Source organism: Pelodiscus sinensis, chromosome 3, assembly GCF_052426305.1.
Source record: "Pelodiscus sinensis isolate ZL-2025 chromosome 3, ASM5242630v1, whole genome shotgun sequence".
In the NCBI taxonomy this organism is placed as follows: Eukaryota; Metazoa; Chordata; order Testudines; family Trionychidae; genus Pelodiscus; species Pelodiscus sinensis.
Window position 1 is genome coordinate 178,587,146 of NC_143054.1, and position 19,417 is coordinate 178,606,562.

Genomic DNA, 19,417 nt, shown 5'->3' on the forward strand with positions numbered 1-19,417 from the left:
AGAGGGGAAGAGAGAGGGTGGCAGAGGGGAGGGCAACTAAAATGATCAGAGGTTTGGAACAGGTCCCATATGAAGAGAGGCTAAAGGGACTTTTCAGTTTAGAAAAGAGGAGACTGAGGGGGGATAGGATAGAGGTCTATAAAAGCATGAGTGGGGTGGAGAGGGTGCATAAAGAAAAGTTCTTCATTAGTTCCCATAATAGAAGGGCTAGAGGACACCAAAGGAAAGGAATGGGTAGCAGGCTTCAAACTAGTAACAGAAAGTTGTTCTTCACAAAGCAAAGAGTAAACCTGTGGAACTCCTTGCTGCAGGAGGCTGTGAAGGCTACAACTAGAACAGAGTTTAAAGAGAAGTGAGATAAAGTCATGGAGATTGGGTCCATGGAGTGGTATTAGCCAGGGGGTAGGAGTGGTATCCCTGCACAAAGTTTGTGGAATGCTAGAGAGGGATGGCACGAGACAAATGGCTTGGTCACTGTCTTCGGTCCATCCCCTCCAGGGTCCCTAGGGTTGGCCGCTGTCGGCAGACAGGCTACTGGGCTAGATGGACCTTTGGTCTGACCCAGGACGGTCATTCTAAGCTCAGGGCTCAGGGTCGGGGGTCTCAGTGGACCACCTTGATTTTCAGGCACACCTGCTCCTGGGTGGCCAGGCTGGCAGCTCTCCTGCCCTAGACGGCCGCTTTCCTGTGCCTAGTGCGGAGGTCGTGGACGAGGTCCACGATGTCCACACTAGACCAGGCGGGTGCCCGCCTCTTGCGGTCCCGGGCAAGCTCCCGGGAGCCGCCAGCCTGGTCCCGGGAAGAGGGGGAGAGCTGGGGGGCATTGGGTGGGTGGCTCGATCGGTGCCAGGTGCAGGGTCTGCTAGCTGGGTGCTGGCTGGCTTGCACCTGGCACGGGTATCGTAGCCAGCCCGTGCACCTTTAAGGAGTCCGGGGCCGGGAGGGGGGCATACGAGTTTCCCTGGGGGTGCCCAGAGTGGCCACCAGGGAAAGCTTGGGAGGGATAGCCTCCCACTAGTTCGAATTAAGGGGCTACACACCCCTTAATTCGAACTAGGAAGTTCGAACTAGGCTTAGTCCTCGTAAAATGAGGTTTACCTAGTTCGAACTAAGCACTCCGCTAGTTCGAATTAAGTTCGAACTAGCAGAGCGCTAGTGTAGCACCTATGAAAGTTAATTCAAACTAACGTCTGTTAGTTCGAATTAACTTTGTAGTGTAGACATACCCTTAGTTACACAGAACCAGCATACAGATCTTAATAGGGATGTAAGCAACTAGTCGACTAGCCGATAAGCACAAGAGTTGTTATCCTGTCAAAGAATATCAGGTTTGACATGATTGGTTCTTTACAAATAATTGCTGTTACCTATCACCTTATTGTTCCACTTTCTACTAGATGTTGTGTCACTAATACGTTTTAGCAGAGATAGGTAGGATTTAAGTGAATCTACAGCAAAATAAATAGATATCCTTAAAATGGCAGGGAAGCAAACTACTATGAAATATCTACTTTTTTTTATTTCCAAGTACATTCTTGTGGAAGCTTACCTGGATTTGGATATGTGACAATTAAAGCTATTAATGGCCAGCCATCTGTGTAGCTGCACTGGTTTGAGTTTGAATGCAGAGTGGCAAAGTCACTTTTTGCACCAGGAGGTTTTAGCCCATTTTCAAGTAGGAGAAAGACTGTCTACACTACAGTGATTTGATCTGAGGAAGTGGGTCTGGCCCACAAAAGCTCATCTCCTAATAAACCATCTTGTTAGTCTTTAAAGTGCTACATAGTCCTGTTTTTTGTCTACACTACAGAGTGCTTCAGTAGAATTACAGTGGCAGTTGATGTCTGAAATCTGTAATCAAGGCAAAACCCTAGTCTAGACAGAAGCTAATTCTTTTGAGGAAAAGTGATTTCCTTTCTGTTCCCAGATGTTCATACCACAGCAGATGCCATCAAATGTGCAGCTTCCAAGTAATGTTTCTGTATTTCTCATTGTGGCGCAGATTCAGCAATACATACAATTCCAATACAACATGCTCACAATATGCAAAAACATTATAGTAATTATCTGCATTTAAGAGCAAATTTAAGAACTAAAATCAGAAATGCTCTGACACATAATACAGCAACTCTAAATATGTTTCTGTGGATGGAACCTGTTTGACAGGAGAATTTTAAGATTTCTTGCAAGTATTCTCAGCTATACATAAATATTTATGGGTAACACAGCTTTCAACATAGAATATAGGGATGTGCAAATTGATAGCTCGTTTGGGTAAGATTAAAGTAAAACTAACTATACCGGTGTTACAAATGCTTTAAGTGAGTTATACACAGCAGAGAAAAAAAGTGTAAACCTCTCTAAGTTCCTTCAATAAAGGACCAACCACTTGATAAAAAGTTCCCAGTGATAGTAACAACTATTACCTATTGAAGAGAGACTACCGGGCTAAAAATTATGTATTTTAAAAGCAATATAAAAAGAACATCTTAAATAAGTAAATCCAAAAGCATTCTAAAAATACAAGACTGGATCTTTTGGATACAGCTGAAGAGTACATAGTTTACATAATTGCAGATGGATGTAAATGTGGTATGATGCTCACCTTTGTACTCTTACAATACTGAACTGTCTCTGTGTCATGCTTTGACAGACCCTACAGCATACACTAGAGCAGCTGATGTGATAAGTTAACTAGCATTTTTGGAAACACAACCAACCATTTGCATGACTTCACTTTCTTGATTTTATAATCAACCAAACGGATTTTAACTAGTCTGCAGGTCTGTTGCATAGAGTACTACAATGTGACTGTAATACAACTATAAATAATTACTATACATCAATTCTCTGGACAGTTGTGGGACCCGGGTAATACGACCCCTCTAAGATCATTTAATTTGTTTTGGCCAAAAAAAAAGGTTGCCGGGCCCTGCAGTCGGACATCCTGGGGATGTGAACAGTCCTGAACAAGGGAGTTTGCCAGACCAGAGATGGTCATTCTGGCTCCTCTGCTGCCAGCCACTAGAGTTTCCCTGTAGACCACCAGCCTCTTAGCTGGGCTACCCCTTATGTCCCGCCTACCAAACTGCATTGTAGGCCCTGGCCAAGCTTACTGCCTTTTTCATGGGGCCAGCTGGCAGAAGAGCTGGCCTATCAATTCCCCAGCTGCAGGACTGGCTCCACTCCCAGTCAAAAGGGTACCACGCTATCAAGGGGCTATCAAGTATTACCCTAGCATGATCTGTCCATATTTTTATCAACACCCTGTATATGAGTGGTACCGGGGAAATACATACAGTAACTTGACGTCCCTTGATCATGAACACATTCCCCCAGGAGTGTTTGCCTAGTCCCAATCTGAAGCAAAAATTGGGATATTTCTTGTTTACCATAGTTGCAAAAACTAGTTTCAAGTACCCCAGGTGTGGAATGTACTGTGCACGAATGTCTTGTTTATTTCCCGTTAATGGTCCAAAGGAAATTTTCTGCTGAGCTCTTCTATGGTCGTATTCAGACAGCCAGGTAAGGAAGAAGGTGATATCTGAACATTTTTTTTTTTTTTGAGACACAAATTCCAGAGCTTCATGATTTCTGTTTCTAGCAAGTGGGACCAAGCCCCCTCTTCCCCAAATCTGTTTACATAAAACATGCAGGCAATATTGTCAGTCATTATCCTAAGATTGGTTTTGCATGAAACAAAGAAATTGGAGGCAAGTATTCCATATTGCTGTCTCAGGACTGTTGCACAATTTGGCAACCAAAAGATTTATGGCGCTGAAACAGTTGAGTGGGATAAATGCTACTTCCTTCCTTGAATCGAGGTGTGCTCCCTATGAACTCAAGCTGTCGAGTAGGAGTGAGTGTAGATTGGTCTTCGTTTATTCATAGCCTAACAGTCTGGAAAAATTGGACAGTCGTATGTGTGGACTGGATTGCCTCATCAAGGTCGTAGCTTTGAGGAGACTCAGAGGGGTAGCCGGGTTAGTCTGTAACTTTAAAAACAACAAGTAGTCCAGTGACTGTGCTTTGCTGTTCCCAGTCAATGGAAGCAGTGCAGGCTGGGATACCACTTCCCACAGCTCTCACTGCCTGAGAATGGCAAACTGCATCAACTGAGAGCTGAAGCAGACATGCCTGCAAACGCTCAGGTAAACAAAGTGTCTGGCGACCTGCCAGGGACTAACCCTAGCAAAATGCAACTGGCTCGCAGGCCACAGGTTCCCCATCCCTGAGTTATACCAACCTAACCCCCCAGCGTAGGCAGCTTGTAGAGGAAATTGCTAACACCTCTCTCAGAGGTGAATTAACTACACTAACAGAAGAAACTCCCCCATCAGCATAGTAGCATCTTCACTAAAGCTAAGTCACTGCAGCGCTGTACATTTAGTTAAGCTAGGAGTCACATCTGAAAATGGGAATGAGAACATATCAAAATGAACTGTCAAGAAAGATACATTCCTCTGGAATAATAAAGATCACAAATCCCAAAACAAACCACTGGAGACATGTGAGAACTGGAGTCAAACCACTCTCAACTGAGGGACTCTAAGAACGAACTTCCAGATATTAGATAAATCCAATGCACAGTTTGCATTACATAGCGCCTTTTTTCGAAAGAGCACTTCCAAAAGAAGACGTTCTTCCTCATAAAACAAGGTTTTCCACTGTCAAAAAAAACTGCCATGTTCTTTCAATTTACTTTCAAAAGAAAGAGGCAGCAGTCTAGATGCAGGTAAAGTTTTTTCGAAAAAAGGCCACTTTTTTTTTTAAAAAACCTGCAGTCTCGACACACCTCATATGAAAGGCTTTGTCTACATTACAAAGTTTTGGCATCAGAATCTGCCTTTTGGCAACAAAACAGTGAGAGCACACACACTTCAATGGAGCTTTTGTTCGGGGAAAAACACCCAATTCAGCAACAAAATCATCCATTCCTACAGGAGACTTACCTCCCACTTTACTGTCAACGAAGAGCTAATGGTGGCTCTGCTGCTTGTTTTATCAACAGAACGAGCTTCTGAGGGCATCCCACAATGCCTGCCCTGATGGCTCTGCTCAGCTTTGGGCTCCGCTGGTCTGCAGGCATGTGCGCCTCCCCTTTAATAGCCCCCAGAAGTATTTAACAGCTGAACTACTCTCCTGTTCTGCCCTACACTTGGAACATATTAGCAGGCAGATTGCTGCTGCAGCAAGAGGGGGACAGGCTGCTGTGCTGCTTTGATAGTCCTCAGCTCAGAGAGTTATCAGAGCTACTCACGATGCTGCTCCCAGAAGCTGAAGAGACTGAATCCCAAGCTGCACAGGGGTCAACTCTGCCTTCTCATAACATGGCAATGTGGGATACCTACCTACAGTGCATTGCTCACACTGTTGATGATGGTGCCCCAATGTGGAAATGATCTGAACACTCTTTGGCAATTTTTGTTCTGTTAACCTCTGGGTGCTGGTATAAATTTTGTTGACAAAACTTGGTAATGTAGACATACCCAAAGTGGTGCGTGTTCTCAGTAGCAGCGCTTGCATTGATGCAAAGAGTAGAACACCAGAGGTATCTATTCCAACATGCAACTCATCAACATCAGGTGCGGGATCTTTTGGGAAGAAATTGCAAAGCCTAATGGAGGTAAACAAATCACACGGGGTGACTGGAAAAAAGTTCGATCATGCAATTTTCTCCATCCCACAATATTATTTGCATCCCATGTTTTGTTCCTCTTTTCAAAAGCCCTTCAAACCCATGCATCTGCCATCTCTATAAGAAGCATGGATCCTGTGCTGCTCTCTAGTATTGCGTTATCCATTCAGAACACAACACACCAAGTCTGACAGTATTTTCAGAGCCAACAGAGGAGTTGTGAGAGAGATGACAATGCCTTCCAGAAAAACATACTGACTGAACATAGAGAGAAACAATTCCAAGTTGTTGATGACTTCACAGAGAGACTGCAGTCGGTGGTGCACCAATTCTGGGCCCAAGAAACAATCACTGAGTCGTAAGGGCTCAGGTTCACAGTGACAAGCAGTGACTGCAGAATTCTCGGCTGTACATAGAACTCTATGTGGAGCTCCCCTCATCCTTCCAGTGCAGCAACCCCAAAATGGAAGGTGCACACATGGTTGAAAAGCAAGTGGTGATTGTTGTATGAAAGCTAACTGTGCTAGACTGATTCCTGATTGATCAGTAGCAATTCAGATTTGGGAAACCCACTGTGGGGTTGCTGTGATAGAAGTATGCAGGCCCCTTAATTGCATCCTGGTACAAAGGACTATGACTCTTGATAATGTTCAAAAAATTCTGAACAGTTTTGCATCAATGGGGCTCCCAAAGCAGGGTGGGACAACAGATGATATGCATATCCTTATTTTGGTCCCAGACCACCTTGCCACAGAATCCATCAACAGGAAGAGCTAATTTTCTGTGGTATCACAAACACTGGAGGATAACTGGAGACATTCTACTAACATCAATGCAGGCTCGCCAAGGAAGGTGAATGATGCATGCACAGGCCACTTCAGAAACACTTTTAAAAACACAGGCCACTTCAGAAACATGCAAGTAAGGACTTTCTTTCCAGACTGTCAGATTACAAACAGGAATGCTGAAATGCCAAGAGAGATTTTTGGAGATTTACTCTGCACCCCTTAAGAAATTAAGAATGACTATACACAGGAGCGGCCTGAGGCCGGCTGCGGTAGTTGGCACCCTAGGCGGAAGGTGCGATCAGCGCCCCTTCCTGCTCGGCCGTTAATGGCCGTGACGTAATCACGGGGTGTCCCATGATGTCATCATCGGACGCCCAGGCCGGCAGCGCCCTAGGCAACTGCCTAGTCTCATGAGCCGCTCCTGACCATACAGGATCAGAGCAAAGGTCCATCTAGCCCAGTATCCAGTCCTCCAACACTGGACAATGCCAGGTGCCAATAATCAGTAAATCATTTTATTTACAGAAAAGCTGCAGAGGTGGTCTGAGCTCTAGTTGAGTGGGCCATGAGGGGAGGGGCTGGAACCCCATCCATCCCGGAGAACTCCCTAATGCAGGCTGTGATCCAGGAAGAGATCCTTTGTGCCGAGACCAGCTGGCCTTTCATCCGTTCTACTATAGTGACAAAGAGCTGAGGTGACCTGCAGAAGAGCTTTGTTCTTTCTAAATAAAAGGCTAGGGCCCTCCGAACATCTGAAGTATGTAACACCTGTTCCTTACCCAATGTGGGAGGCTTGGGGTAAAAAATTGATAGGAAAATGTCCTGTGACACATGAAAGTTGGACACTATCTTTGGCAGAAAGGCAGGGTGGGGGGGCACAACCTGACTTTTCCTTGAAGAAAAGCATATATGGGGAGTCTGCAGTGAGGGCTCTCAGTTTGGACACGTCTGACCGATGTGATGGCCAACAAGAGGGATACCCTACAGGACAGGTGTAGTAATGAACATATCACCAAAGGTTCAATTGAGGGTCCCATAAGTTTAGACAGGACCAGTTTGAGATCCCATTGGGGGACGGGTTGCCTGACGTGCAGGTAAAGCCTATCCAGGCCCTTCAAGAATCAATGGTTAACAGATGGGATCCCAATGGGATCTCAAACTGGTCCTGTCTAAGCTTCCCCAACACCCAGATGGAAAGCAGTAATAGCCGCTAGGTGGACCTTGATCGAGAAGGAGGATAAACCCTGCAACCTGAGATTCAGAAGGTAGTCCAGGACCCAGGGTACTGAGGCGTCTATGGCCCAAAATCCCTTTTGAGTAGTCCAGATATGGAACCGCTTCCACTATGCTAAATAGGTAGCCCTGGTGGAGTCCTTCCTACTACCCAATAGTACTGCTTGCACCCGCGCTGAACACTGAACCTCAGCCACCGTTAGCCATGGAGCTTCCACCCCAGGAGATGCAGAGAGCGCAGGTCTGGGTGCCGAAGCCTGCCACCGTCCTGCGCAATCAGCTCTGGGGCCATAGGGAGAGCTATCAGCCTCTCACATGACAGACTCAGGAGGGTTGAGAGCCAATACTGTCTGGGCCATGCTGGGGCGATGAGAATCAATGACAACATGAATTCCCGCACCTGCAGGAGCAGCCTGTGGACTAGTGGAAATGGCAGGAAAACATAAAGCAGATCCATGGGTCTCCCCGAGAGCTCCATCCCGGTCCCAATGAGAGCAGAACCGTGGGCATTTCCTCTTCTGTTGTGTGGCAAACAGGTCCAGAAGGGGAAAGCCCCACTTGTGGAAAATCCAGAGGGCCTCGTCCCCCCTGAGAGATGACTCGTGACCAGAGAAGGATCTGCTCAGCCGATCCGCCAGATTGTTGTGGGAGCCCGGGAGATAGGAGGCTACCAGGCGGATATCTGCACGAATGCAGCGATCCCACAGGCGTAGGGCCTCCTGACACAGGTGACGTGAGCGGGCCCTGCCCTGCCTGTTGATATAGGAGACCGCCGACATATTGTTGGATAGGATAAGTACCGACTTGCCCCTGAGTCGAGGGAGGAAGGCCGCACAAGCAAGACAAGCTGCCCATAGTTCCCTGACATTGATGTGCAGGGAGAGATCTTCTCTGGTCCACATAGAGGGAGGTGTAAGTTCGTTAGCCCTTTCAGGAAGCGTTTAGTCATCGGGTGAGTCATTATTGAAAAACCCTCAATTGAGTATGAATGCAGAAATGGCCGAGAGATGGCCAAGAGTCCCAAGTGGGAATGATATATATGGAATGCATAATCCAGGATACGATGAGTTGGAATAGACATTGCATCAAGTTCATTGGCCAAGCACCACGAGTGGAAGCAACGCCATTTATAAACATAAGTCTTCCATGTGGAGTCGCATCTGCTATAGAGTAGAACTTTTCACCTCTTATGAGCAAAGGGTTTCTGTACTACGGAAAAAGCTAGGAGCCACACCGTGAGGTGCAGTCAATCGATTTGGGATCGTGCCATAGACAGTCCCAGTTGTGTGAGCAAGTCGGGTCGTTTGGGTAAATGATATGGTGCTTGGCAAGACATCTGTAAGAGAGGAAGCCATGTCTGTCTGGGCCAAAATGGGGCTATGAGTATCACCATGGCCCTGTCCTCGATTATCTTCTCTAATACTCTAAGGAGAAGCGGAACTGGAGGAAAGGCATAGAGGAGATGGTGAGTCCAGTTTATCAGAAATGCGTCTCCCAGGGATTTCGGCCCCAGACTGGCTCTGGAACAGTATTTTGGGCATTTCACATTGAGATGTGTTGCAAATAAGTCTATAGTGGGGTGTTCCCACAGCTGAAATATGGAGTGGGTCACGTCTGGGTTGTGTTCCCACTCATGTTGAGGAAAAAAAAATCTGCTCAAGGCATCTGCAATTGCATTATCCATGCCTGGGAGGTATGTGCCTACAATGGTGATTCCATGATTTATACACCAATTCCATAACTTCATGGCCTCTTTGCAAAGGGATCTGGATCGGGCTCCACCCTGTCGGTTGATGTAGTAAACAGTGGTAGTGTTGTCGGTAAAGACTTAAACTGTCTGGCAGCGAATCCTCGGAAGGAATACCTTACATGCATTGAATACTGCCCTGAGCTCCAGGAAATTGATATGTTGGAGAACTTCTTGTGTGTTCCATTGGCCTTGAGTGAATTCGCCCTCACAATGGGCTCCCCAGCCTAGGAGAGAAGCATCCAAAGTGACTTGAACAGTAGGGTGTGGATGGTGGAACGGGACTCCAGAGAGCATGTTGACTGGAGAAGTCTACCATGTCAGGGATTGTTGCACCATTAATGGCAGCGCTACTAGTCTGTGTACATCGCAATTGCCCGGGGGATAGACGGATGCCAGCCAGTGTTGTAGGCACCTGAGATGTAGCCTGGCATGTTGTACCACATGTCATGGCAGCCACGTGCCCCAAGAGTTGCAGAAAGGTAAGTATTGGCACCTTTGGACTGATGGACAGTGTCTGCGTGAGGCACTGTATTCTGTGGAATCTTTCTGAAGGAAGAAAGGCCTTGGCCGTTATAGAATCTAATCGTACCCCAATGAACATGAGGGATCTTTGCGATATGAGTGAGGACTTCGGGATGCTCAGTACGAGGCCCAGATCCACAAATCTCTTGTGACTTCGGTGGCCTGAAGTGTGTGCTCGTCAATGCCTTGGCGATGAAGATACGCTGCAACCACTGAGAGCATCTTGGAGAAGACCCTGGGCGCGAACGATAGGCCAATCGGGAGGACCTTGTATTGAAAGTGCTGCATGCCTATGATGAACCTCAGGAAGCATCTGTGAGCTGGGTATATTGTCACGTGAAAATAAGTGTCTTGCAAATCGAGAGATGTGAACCAATCTCCCTTGTTGAATGCTTGGAAGATAGAAGTTAGAGTCACCATACTGATTTTTTGTTTTCTGAGCTACTGGTTGAGATTTTGAAGGTCCAGGATAGGTCTCCATCCTCCCGATTTTTTTCTCGGTGAGAAAATAACGGCAGTAGAATCCCTTGCCCTGGAACTATTTAGGCATTGCTTCTACCACCCCAATCTCTGAGTTGGAGAACTTCTTGCATTAAAAGTGTCTTGTGAGATGGGTACTTGAAAAGGGACGGTGTTGGAGGGGGAGGTGGGAGGACTGGAGAGAAGGGGGATGGATGTATCCTGATGTTATTAATTCCTGGACCCAGCGATCCGTGGTGATGGCAAACCATCTGTGCTGTTAAGATCTCAGTCGGTGGTGAAACAACTTGTGTGATTCCAACAGATACATTAACGGAATGGTTTGCTGTCCCTCGATAGGACCATCAAACTTGCTGCCTGTTGTTCTGAGGATTGGAATTTCTTCCAGTTTGCGGTCTACGCTTTTCCTCTCATAGTCTACTGCATTGTTGCTGTTGGTCGTGTTGTCTACATCTGGGCACCATATACGAGAAGGGCCTCTGCTTGAAATAAGGTGTGTAGAGTTTACGATGATAGGGAGGTGTGTACATCCCTAGCATTCTTAGGATAGCTCTAGACTCTTTTCCAGAGTGCAGCACTTGATCAGTTTTTTCCACAAAAAGACTGTCAAAAGGCAAGTCCGCGACCTTTGTTTGTAAGTCCTTAGGTACTGATGTCATCTGCAACCAGGAGGACCGCCTCATGACTACTGATGTTGACGCGGCACGTGCTGCCACATCAGCAATATCCAGGGAAATTTGCAAGGCTGTTGTTAAGGCCGTGTAGCCTTCCTGGACTACTGCTTTTACAAGCTGCCATTTGTCTTCCGGCAGGTGCTCTAATACTGCTACCATCTTCGAATAATTATTGAAGCTATGGTTGGAGAGGTGTGCAATATAATTCACCATTCTTAGTATAAGTGTGGCAGAGGAATAAACCTTCCATCTAAAAAGGTCTAATCATTTGGACTCCTTGTCAGCTTCAAAGTTTCTGTGCTGCGATGTCTTAGATTTTTGTTGCGCTGAATCAATGACTAAAGAATTTGGTTGTCGGTGCATGAACAAGAATTCCATCCCTTTCGGGGGGACAAAATATTTCTTGTCTGCCCTCTTATGTGTGGGCTGGGATGATGCAGGTATTTGCCAAGTATCGTCCGCAATCTCTAGGATTGCCTCATCAAAGGGTAGTGCCGTTTTGAATTTCTGAGACTGTTGGAGGTTCTTCAGGAGGCAATGCTGTTTCTGTTGAACCTCCGCCACATGTAGTTCCTGGGATTCCTCCACTCTTTTGAAAAGTTCATGAAACTGACAAATGTCGTCTACCAGGGAAGAATCTCCAAGGAAAACGGCATCATCCGTTGAGGAAGAAGATTGGTCCGTTGGAGATTGTACCTGGGGCTGTGCTTGTTCCGGTGCAGTTACTGGCACTGGTTCCAGTTGTCTCGGAGGAAGAAGAATATCTCCAGATGGTGTAGGCGGTCGAGTGGAAGCCTCCGGTGGCGTTGGTAGTCTGGAGCTGCTGTGAGAGTGACGTCGATCACATCATGGAGACCTAAAAGAAGAATGTTTGGAGGAATAGCGACGTCGGTAATGGTAGTCGTGATGATGGTAATATTGGTTGTGATAATAACGTCTAGGTGAATAACCTGGTGAATATCATCTTCTGGAGTCAGGACAGTACCTAGAGGAGAATGAGCGTGTAGGTGACCTTGGAAAATAAGATCGGCACCTGGCATATGATGAAGAACGGGAATGCCTATGGTATTGCTGAGGTGACAGTGAGTATTCTGGAGAACGCCTGTGATGTTGTGAGATAGGCATGGTGCGGGTTTCTTGCTGAAGCGGCACAGAAAATACGGAGGCTGCCGATAGCAGCTGGGGAGAGAAGACCACGGGTTCTGGGCTTGGAGAGAGGGTTATTATCCTCTTAGACTCGTGCTTAGCCTTTTCCCACACCAGTGACTGGCTTGCCCCGTATCTATGATCACTCAGTGCCGTGGCATGCCCTGTGACAGCGTCTGGAGCGAGTCTGGTCAATGACTCAATTGCGCTCTGACGAGACTTGCTTGGTGCCAGCAGGGTAGTCAGCGCCGACGTCGGTGTCGATGATCCACTCAGCGATGGTGCCGAAGACGGTGCCGGGGACAATTGCTGTGAGCTCGGTGCCGGTGCAGGCGGTGCCGCAACCGCCGAAGCCGATGCCTGCGCCCCTGGTGCGGGTGCCGATAGAGGTACGGATGACACTGAGGAAGTCACGGTGGTCGGTGCCAAAGACTTTTGTTTAGAGTGAGCCGGGGCCAATTCAGGTCTTAGAGGCACTGCCAGTGTCAATGCTAACACCGTATGAAGAGAGGGGCTTGGCTCCAAGACACCACAGTTTGACTTATGCTGTTCGGCATGCCGAGGTAACCTGATTCCTGAGGTACCTGGCTTATCACTCACGCTCTTAGATGTAGACAATGAGCGAAGAAGCAACTTTTTGCCCATTGCTAGGGCCGCAGACGTGGATGGTCTGGACAACTTAGCGTCACCAGGCTGGAGGGCTTTGCTGAAAAGGAGCAGTTTTAAGGAGCATCTTGCAGTCCCGCCTGGCTCGGGCAGTCAGCATTGTGCAGTATGGGCATTTTTGGGGTATATGACCCTCGCTCTAGCACTTAGTACACACAGAATGCCCATCAGACGCTGGCATTGCATTGCGGCACTGTGCACACTTTTTGAAGCCAGAGGAAGCTGGCATGATGAACTGAAGAGAAAGTTTCAAATTTCAGAACAGAGAGGGGATGAGGGGAGGGAGGTAAATGTCTGTGAGCTAATAATATTAGAAGCGATAATTGGGGAAGCTATCTTTGTAATGGGTAAGATAATTAGCATCTTTGTTGAGACCTCGGCGTAAAGTGTCAAATTTATGCATGAATGAAAATTCAGAGGATTCTCTTTCAAGTCTGGCGTTAAAATGTCTTTGAAGCAGGATACAGGTAATCAAGTCATTGAGACAATGCCCTTTCTGGTTGAAATGGCAAGAAACTGATTTTTTTTTTGTGATCCTGTCTAATATCTGTTGTTATAATATCTTCTAATATCATTAGCTCACAGACATTTACCTCCCCCCCCCTCTGTTCTGAAATTTCATTTGTCCTTTTCATATGTGTTTACTTTTTTTGATTGTATCCCTTTGGTATATATGGTCATGCCAATTTTCTTCCACAATTTAATCTGAGGAAGTGGATCTGGCCCACGAAAGCTCATCACCTAATAAACCATCTTGTTAGTCTTTAAAGTGCTACATAGTCCTGTTTTTTGTTTCAGCTAGACTCGACTAACACGGCTACATTTCTATTACTATTTTACAAAGTTAGGTTAACATAAGCTGCCTTGCATCCACTGGACTCAGAGTGCAGACCAGCCCTGCAGAAATTTCCCAAATCTGAAGGACTCTGGATAAGCTTTTCTCTCTCACCATCAGAAGCTAATCCAATAAAAGGTATTACTTAACCCACTTTGTCTCTCCAATGTTTTAACAGATTTCTTCATCCTCATTTCAATGGATGTTCTTAGATGTCATTAACATAAGCAGAATTTAAACATTTATACTGAGTTAAGAATATAGAAACTTTTCCTTTTCATGAATTAGGAAAATCAGACAAGCCAGAAGGATTCATAGAGCAAGAGAACATTTTTAAAGAGTGAATAATGTAAAGGAAAAAGTATCGTGATTATGCAGTTTTGCCTTGAACTGATAAAACAATCTAAAATTATCTAAGATGTTAAATAGGTTTTTGCTTTCTTTTTCAGTGATGAGGGTGTAAAGCATAATTAAAAGAGTGAACTTATGTGAATGACATCACAAAAACAGTTTCAAATGAATATGCAAATATTCTAATTATCATCAACTTCATGTTTGTAAGGCTAGTTATTCTTTCAACTACACAAAAAACAATTTTCAATGGGTGCAATTAATGGAGACCATTCTTTAGTGTGTACAACACTTTCAGAGTGTTGATACCAGGCATAACTTTTTTCTTTTCATACTTATAATATTATTCTAAGTTATTGTGCATCTGTCTCTCTCTGATTCACCAGTGTAGAACTAGAAACTAGAGCTATAGCAAAATACTAACTAATGCAATTGCAAAACCGGTTTATATTTCAGTGTTTACATTTTTCTTCCCCTAATAATGGTCATATCTCTACATTAAATTTCTCTTACACAAAAAAAGGGGTAACTAGAACATGACGCAAATTTTTAAATTCAAATTAATCAAGGTAATGACTGCAAAATCCAAGGAGTCTGTGGAAAGGGAGGATGCTCTTTACTAATAGCTTTCATTCACAGCAACATTTTTTTTTAAATCCCCCTTTCTGCACCTTCAGTATCTAAAAAAAATGGTGCAAGGGGATTCTGACATTAGCGCTCTGAGCTCAGATATCCTTCTAGCCAACATGATGGCCACCAGAAAGACCACCTTCCAGGAGAGGTGAAGTAAAAAATATGTTGCTGTGGACTCAGATGACAGGACCATTAGTCTGGTGAGAACCAAGTTGAGGTCCCAGGGATTAGCAGTTGTCACAGTCCCTTAAGGAAGTGGTCTATCAGAGAGTTAGTGAAAACAGACCTTCTCTGGGCCCCCCGAGTGGAAGGTAGAAATGGCCACCTGATGAACCCTGACTACGTGGCCACCGCCTGTCATTTCAGATTGAGCAGATAGTATAACATAATGGGGATGGAATACAACTTGATAGGGTTCCCTACCCTTTAAAGAACCCAATGGTTTGATATGATCTGAGCCCAGGCACTGCAGAAATGGGATAAACTGTTCACAAGGAGTGGGAGCTAACCCGCAACGTCAACTGGTGCTCTGTCCTCAGGCGCATCTTCGTAAGATGGATTTTGGGCCCTGGGCTTGTTTGGAGGATCCTGCCTACTGACCAGAGGAAGATCTAGAACACTTGCCCTTCACCTGCTAAAATCCTGAAATGAGCTTCCAGGTAAAGGACGCAAGGGGCTTGAAGGGATTCCTTTGGGAAGCAGGGATGTGGATGTGGATGCCTACGGACTTGAGAGTCGCTCAGGAGTCTGAATCTCTTTGCTTCACAAAAAGGCCCACACAGTCAGAGGAGAAGTCCTAGATTGGATTGAGCATCAATTTTTGATGGGGGGACATTATGAGAATTTGGTAAGTGGTCAAAGACTGCACCCTTCTATGATATTGCAGGTGTGGGGGTCTGTGATGGAGGTTGAGTGCAGAAGGGAGCTCAGGGTAGGGGACTAGAGTACAGGAGGTGCAGGGTCTGGGAATGGATATGGGTGCAGGAGAGGATTCTGACCTGGGAGTGGTGTAGAAAGGGGTGCACAGTCTGGGAAAGAACTGTGACCAAGAATTGTGGGGGAGGGGAGGGAAGTGCAGAAGGTTTGCACTGTGACTGGTGCAGGAAGGAGGACGGAGGAAGTGGGGTGTTCGTGAGCCACCTAGGTAGCCTGCACCTGACAGCAGCCCAACAGACTTTTGGACAGATTCCCTGCCCGCCACACCCCCACATGCCACTCAAAGCAGCCAGCTACTAGAACCATGTTCGTTTCTGCACCACACACCCCAACGATGGAAGTTTTGTGTGCTGCCTGGGCCACAAGCATGGCCCAGGCAGGTCCCATTAGCTGGTTTCCTAAGCTGTTGCCATTATTGTCAGGTCCTAAGCTGAGATCATTTCACATGCCAGAGACGGATGGAGCCTGGCACAAATTTGCCTGTGCTAGGCTCAGCTCCAGAAGCCAGTATTTGGGAACATACACCACTTAAGATAAGCACTGTTGCCAGCATAGCAAGAACAAGTATAAGATAAGGGTAAAGCGCAAGAACGCATAAACAATTCTGTTTACCCTAATGTACTGATCACGAAAACAGGACCAAAGGACAAGAAGATCCAGATCAGAACCAGATGGATAACTAACTGCTAAGCTCTACATCATCACTAATGAGTAAGCCCTGGAAATTTCCAAGCTGCCAAACAAGGCAGGAAAATTGTATTTAAGGCTGCCTCAGAGCCTAGTAAATCGGACCTCACTGATAGGCTTTGGATACCGGTGCCTCGGAAGCTGAGACAACCTCCCACTTCATCTGCAGCCTACCCGGGGTCCCAGGCTTGAAGGACAGGACATAAGATATGCCTCTTCTTTGTTATGTTCTTCCATTTATGGGGCACAGCTGTTAGCTGTCAAGAAATAAACTGTGTTTGACAGATACCTGTGTAGTGTCCTTTGTACTTTGGGAACCCAGTGTCGGAGCTTAGACTTACTCTGGCTAGCTACAGCCACATAACCTAGAAACCTCAGCTGAGATTAGGACCCATCATACCATGTATTGTACAAAGTGAGAGAGAGAGCTCTCTGAGCCAGAGATTAACCATCTAAATAGAAGTCATAGAAGGGAAATCGAGTCATAGACAAATGAAATTATTTGTTCTAGATCACACAACCAGTCTGTGGCAGAACTGGAGACAGATAGAACTTACTCAGTGGTAGTTAAGAATAGGATTCTGGTCTCCTGGCTCTCATTTCTGGGCCCTAAATCCTGGCGGAGGGAGTCAGTGGGGGGTTTTCTCCCCCTCCAGTTCTGTGGGAGGCAAATCTGCCTCCCTGTGTCTAGGCATTATTCGTTGTGGGGAATAAGCAATGTCTGCATGAATCAGTGGCTTGGGTCTGTAGTCAGTGGTTGAACAAATAATAGACTTCATTAGTCCCTGAGTGAGGTAGTAAAGGTCTTTGGACTCAGATCTGTACTCAGGCTAAGCAACAAGCAGTTTGTTAGCCCAGGCCCTTGTTCAAGGCAGGGAAGTAAGGAATAGGCTTCTGGTCTAAGACTGGACATGCTTCCGTTTCTGGGATTTAAGCCCCGTGACGAGTGCTTGAAGCTGTTGCCCTTGCATTACAGTGGCAGGACAGGGATGCAGGCTCACACACTGCATTGTGTCCCAGCCCAAGCCCCTAGCAATAGCAGAGCAGTGTGCCATTGGCCCAGCAGGGATCCTCACCAAAACACATTGACCTATTCTGTGACAGTGTTGCAACCAGATGAGGAGTCATCTACCCCAGGGCCACTTCCTAATTCCCTCACTGCGTGTATCTAGCTCAGTAAAGTAACTTCCTGGTTGTCAGGACAGAGAGCCTCGGTTAGGGCGTGCAGCTCCTTAGTACTCACGTCTGTCAATGACCCTGGCCAGTCTTTTGCTTCCTTGGCATCTATCACAATTTCCCAGCTTGGAAGCCCATAAGAGGCACCTGGCTCTTTTGGCGTCTGGGCTCAGACCCACCTTTCTGTACTTCCTGTTCTTCAAGTGATTGCTAATGTCCATTCCATTTAGGCATGCATGTGTTGCATACACATTTGTCAGAATATTTTCTCCTAATGGTACCTGTTGGGTCGGCTGTGGAGCCTTCTGGAGTGGTGGCTGCTTGGTGGTGCATATATACCTCTGCAGACACTCCACCCCCTCAGCTTCTTTGCACTGCCTGTGATGGTTGTTAGAGCATCTCAGTCCTTACGTTCTGCAAACTTCTTTTCTAGTGGTCATTTTATTTCACTGTGTTGCACACAGTTCTGCCTAGCTAGGTAACTCATGTACGCATGATGCAGAAATAATTTCACAAATTGAAATTTGGCCAGGATATCATGAAAAATCTTGTTCTTGTAAAAAGTGACAGGAAATCTTCAACAATTGGGAAAGACCTCAGTTTACTTTTGACACAAAAGACAGTACTCAAATCAGTTCCACAGCACTGTGCTAACTCAAAGTGAAAAGTGACAAATATATAATTTACCAGTACCAATTCATGACTATTAAAAAACTGACAAGGTCCAACCCTTATTATTATCTTGCAACAACTGCAAGTAATTCTTTAATAATGACACCAGAAATACAAATCCAATTTGAATTGTGAAGTCTTGGTGAAATTGCGGTCACTAACAGCAGATAGAAAGTTTTACAATTGTTATGCTGAGAAGTACGGATGACTGCTTCAACCATGAACCTCTTCTTAAGAAAAAAAAATCATATATGAAAAGAAGGTTACTCACCTTGTGCAGTAACTGGAGTTCTTCAACATGATGTCCCCGTGGATGCTCCACACTTGGTCCTGGTGCCGTCCCGGTACCTGGATCAGAGATTTTGCAGCAGTCCCTGTCGGGCCGCACATGCGCAGCTCAAATCAGCGTGCATTGTGCTAGTCGGCACCATACATGTGCGACCCGCACCCTCCAGTTCCTTCTCTACCCTGGAGGCCCCAGATTCGAAGCAGAAGGGAAGAGGGTGGGTCATGGAGCATCCACGGGGACACCATTTCGAAGAACTCCAGTTACTGCATAAGGTGAATAACCTTTGTTTCTTCTTCGAGAGGGCCCTGTGGATGCTCCACGCTTGGCGATTAACAAGCAGTTTCACCACTTGGTGGCTGGGGCTTTGGAATGTTATGGTAAGCAGATGAAGCTGAGCTCACTACAGTGCCGCCCGCATAGGAAAGTGCATAGTGCTTAACAAAAGTAAATTGCAACGCCCAAGTGGCTGCCCTGCAAATGTCCGTTAGTGGCACGGTGCATAGATACTCTGTGGAAGCACATACAGTCCTAGTAAAATGAACAGTGAAGCGTAATGGTGGCTGTAGGCCCTCGAGTATGTAAGCGGTTTTTATGCAGTCCATAATCCATTTCAACAACCTTTATTTCGATATGGGGTGTCCCTTCATACGATTGGTGAAGGCGAGGAATAGGCAAGGTGATTGTCTAAAAGGTCTAGTTCTTTCTAGCTCAAAGGACAATGCATGGCGAACATCGAGGGTGTGCATTGCAGACTCAAAGGAGTTTGTGTGAGGCTTTGGAAAGAACACAGGTAGGCTTACCGTTTTGTTTATATGAAATGATGACAGAACCTTTGGTACGTATTTTGGATGTGTATGAAAGGTAACCCTATCACTGTGGACTACTGTGAAGGGTGGTTCAGCCATGAGAGCTGCTATGTCACCAATGCAGCAGGTCGACGT

At 46.1% G+C, this 19,417-nt stretch overlaps 1 protein-coding gene across 11 annotated transcripts in view; it reads right to left on the minus strand.

Annotated features, from left to right (window-relative positions):
• Nucleotides 1-19,417, minus strand: part of CCDC88A (coiled-coil and HOOK domain protein 88A) — a 248,572-nt gene that overhangs the window by 150,045 nt on the left and 79,110 nt on the right. The window lies entirely within an intron of this gene.